Source organism: Cynara cardunculus (genome assembly GCF_001531365.2).
Source record: "Cynara cardunculus var. scolymus isolate 2C chromosome LG 16, CcrdV1, whole genome shotgun sequence".
Taxonomy (NCBI): Eukaryota; Viridiplantae; Streptophyta; class Magnoliopsida; order Asterales; family Asteraceae; genus Cynara; species Cynara cardunculus.
In genome coordinates, this window is record NC_037543.1 from 20715020 (window position 1) to 20719453 (window position 4434).

At 30.1% G+C, this 4434-nt stretch overlaps 1 pseudogene; it reads left to right on the forward strand.

The window, feature by feature from the left end:
* The window catches only part of LOC112529103, a 19090-nt pseudogene that overhangs the window by 4862 nt on the left and 9794 nt on the right, over positions 1–4434 (forward strand).

Below are 4434 nucleotides of genomic sequence, written 5' to 3' on the forward strand. Positions count from 1 at the left end.
AATTATTACCGATTTAGGATTTCCGGCGGATTTCCGGCGGAGCTCCGGCGGAAGTCAACAAAAGTTGACTTTGTTAATTTCCGCCGGAAATCCGCCGGAAAATTTCCGGCGGAAATTTTCCGCCGGAAATTCCGCCGGAAATACCCAGTTTTCTAGTAGTGTACGTGATCTACACTAATATCATTTAATATAAAACCAATTGTATCATTGTAATCGTCTTAACATCCTTAGTCTAACCAAATATTTTCACAAAATTTCGGCTTCCTAACTAATTCGCATTATTAATGCATGTAGTAATGCACCTAATTCATTACATAAACTAAAGGTTCGATTTACTGCATGCTAGGGACGGATCTATGAAAGACCGAGCGGGATCCCATGCACACGCTTACTTGATTACCGTAAAAGAAAAAGAGTTAGATGTCTTGAAGGTGCACCTACTTGATTTTGAAGGTCTAGGCTAACTGAATTAAAGCTCACCATATAGTTTGTCTTGGGTTCAATTTGAATTGAAAATCTATTGTTTTTGGTTTAAAATCGAAAACCCAATAACTTCTATTCTTACTCTAATCTCTTTCAATCCTAAATAGCTCGAATCCCCTAAACTAAATTTAATAGCACACCGAATACTCTGTTACCTTTATGTCCATTTCCAAACGTGTTTCCACTTTTTGTTGAATAACTGCATCTTGTAAATCATCTAGTTTTTGACCATCAATTTTTCTGAAAAATATAAGTTTTTCCTCTTGGTTTGTAATTTGTTTTTAGTTATTAATTTGATTATTGTTACTCGAGATCCTAGATGCATATTTAATTTTGATGTGCAAAACATCCGATTTAAATTAGGAGTTCTACATGTATAAGAAAACAAAATTGAAAACCCAGACAAAAACAGAGGTTAATCAATATCAAATACTAAATTTTTTTTTTATGAAATCAACCTAATTAAAAACCCAAAAGTTCCCCGTAACGGTGGAATTCAGCTAAAACACGTGGCATAAGACGCGGTCTTGTGTTTTGCTGAAAATGGTCAAAGTCGATTCAATTTAAGAAAAATGTATTATTCTCGAAATTGACATAATTGATTTTCCTTCGGATCAAACCACATTGACTTTTCCCTCCGATCAAACCTACGACTCCATATGATTTTGATTCGCCTTAAAAGTTCACCAGTTCAAAGAAATTATGGATCCACCATTGATACATGCTATATATCAAGATATATTTTCACAATTTATGGTTATAATTGTAATTATGTATAAAAAATTGTAACCCTAATTTGATTACTTTTCAGAAGTCATCTCTATATTCTCATTTTATTGTTCACTACTAACTTCTTCTAAAAGTCCTTTAAACGAGTAAAATCTAAATGGTGCAAGTATGTTTGTCCAAATGGTGAAATTATGTATAGGATATCGATATGTTGTAAATTTTGGGGTTGTTTGACAGTTGTTGAATGATTAAGTGGTCAGAATGATTAAGAAGCTCTAATGATATATTGCAAAATGAAATATAATTGTTTGGTTTTTGTTTACAATGAAATTAGGGCACTAAATGGTTAAGGAAAGCTCATGATACAAAATCATTCAGAAGGTTTTAGAACCATTAAGAGACATATTTCTTTTAACAAACAAGATTCATCTCTCAACGATTCAAAAACTGTCTCTTAATAAAACTATTAAAAGGTAAATAAAAAACTTTCTTGTTATGGTTTTTTGGATCCGTAAGGAAATGGTGAATTTTATTTATACCCTTTATATTTTAATTAACCTATCTTTCCTTCTATACCTCCTACATTATAAATCAGAAGAAAAAGAACACTAAAAACAATACATTTTATTTTTCATGTTTAATCCTCTTTATATTTTCTGTTTTAGCACTTAAACATTTTTAATTTATTAACTTTAACAATTTTGAATAAATTACATTTTTCGTCCCTATGGTTTGTTAAAATTGCAATTTTCGTCCCTATGGTTTACAAATTGCGGTTTTCACCCCAATGGTTAGTAACTCATTGTTATTTTCGTTCTTACGATTTACAATCTATTTTTATTTTAGTTCTTGTGGTTTATGATTTTTTACTGTTTTGGTCTTTTGTAGTTAAAAAAGTTGAAATTAGTCCAAGGACAAAAATAACAATAAATTACATACCAAACGAATGAAAATCACAATTTCTAAATCATAAGGATGAAATAAAAACTATTAACAGACCATAGAGACGAAAATCACAATTTACTGTTTTATATTTGATACTTTGTTCAAATTAATTAATTAATTAATTAACAGTATATTATTATTAATCAATAGTTTATTGACAAATGTGTATTTTTTAATTATTTATTTATATAGGACCCTTAGATTCTATACATTATAATATTTTGAAATACTTTAATTAATTATTTTAATGGATTTGTGTTTTTAATACCCAAATTTGCATGGTATTTTTAATAATATTTATAATAATTATTTTCTTTGAAGTATACTAACTTTTAAAATTTTGATTATTTAATATACTATAAAATAAAGAGTAAATTGCAAATTTGGTCCCTTTGGTTTATTGTTTTTCTTGGTTTTGATCCCTACAAAATTTTTATTGCAAGAAAACCCTTGCAGTATGAAAAAGAGTTTGATTTAGGTCCATCAGACTAACGTATGTTAATTTGCAGTCGTTAAGCCCCTACACGTGCCTTGCACTTACATGGGGTAAGTTGATCATTTTCTTTAACGAGACCGACAATAAAAAAACTCTCCTTTTTACCCTCTTATATTACTCTCTCTCTCTCTCTCTCTCTCTTTGAACAATTTCCCTCCTCCTCCCTTATCTTCAAGGTCTTCAACGATTCAATAGTGGTGGTATGCTACTGTCGATCTCGTGTGATTGTGAGAATTTCATGGACCAATGTTAATCTAGGTCGAAGATTTTTCTGTTGTACAAACACCCTAAATTTAATCTAATGTATTTCTTTATACATATTCTAAATGTTTTCTTTTTACCCTAAATATGTTTCACTCCATCAACCATCTCTACAGGAATACAACTGTGGATTTTTAACCCAGGTTGACACAACAATGTGCCCTCGACTTGTTGATGTGATTCATGGTTTACTGAAGTCGAAGAACAACCTTAAAGAAATCTTGAAGGCAAAGAATGAGGAAACTTGTAAATATATTGTTGTTCGGAGTTGGTTGTTCTTTGTAACATATTTCCTTTTTTACTTGACCTAATTTGTGTAAAGGTCCAGGAATATGATGCTTCCATGTAATGAAATGTTATCTAATGACAATGCTTTTGGGTTCAATTATAACAATTGAAGTTTGTCCTTGTTCAAGTAACATTTTTTACTTGTCGTTGTTGAAATAACAAAATATTACCCTTTTAGGTTCAACTAGATGTAATAATTCATATATAAAAGAGTAAGTAACAAGTGAATATACAGAAACAAAACATCCATTCATTCACCATAATCAAATGTACATAAACATATCACTATAATCAAAATAACAAAATATCACCTTGTTGAACACCATATTTACCAAAATAACAAAACTTAACATCAACAACATGAACATAGATAGAAATAGGATGGATCATATGTTCTTAAAGAAAACCAACATATCACCCTATTCAACTGTAGTTTATGAACCCTTGTCTTTTTAACCCGTGCAGGTCCTGTAGTTGTGGCCTTTCTTCATGCATTTGGCACATATAACATATTAGCTGAATAAATGTATTTTTAGAGGATATTGTTTTTCTTATAACTAGTATCGGAACCGCACGTTGCGCGGTAGCATAAGTACTTTGATTAATGATCTGGATATTGTCTATATAAGTATATATTAGTTGTTAATAAAATCATCAACAAATAGTATTCAAATAATTCGAAAAGTTAAATAAAATATAAATATATACATATATATATATATATATATATATATACCCACTGAAGCAAACTATATATTCGAAAAGTTAAATACCCACTGAAGCAAACTCCATGAATCGACACAAATGCACCAATCCATATTCCACCTCATCACCACAAGATTTTAAATTTTATAATCCTCATGGTGTCACCTCATCACCCCAAGGTTTTAATTATATATATATATATAGTATAATAAATTTTGTACTATATTTTCTACCATTTGGTTTGATTGGTTTCCAACCATGGTTATAAATTTCAAATAAGGTCATCCAAAGAAAGATAACCCTAGGAGGCATTTGGTTTGATTGGTTTCTAACCATGGTTATAAATTTCAAATAAGGTCATCCAAAGAAAGACAACCCTATGAAGCAAACCCTATATTTGACACAAAGACATCCAATCTATCTTTCTTATACACTTCATATTCTTCAAAATTTTCAATTCTTCACCAATGTAGGATATCTCAAACTCAACCACAATTCACCAACACCTCAATACTCAATTCTCATGA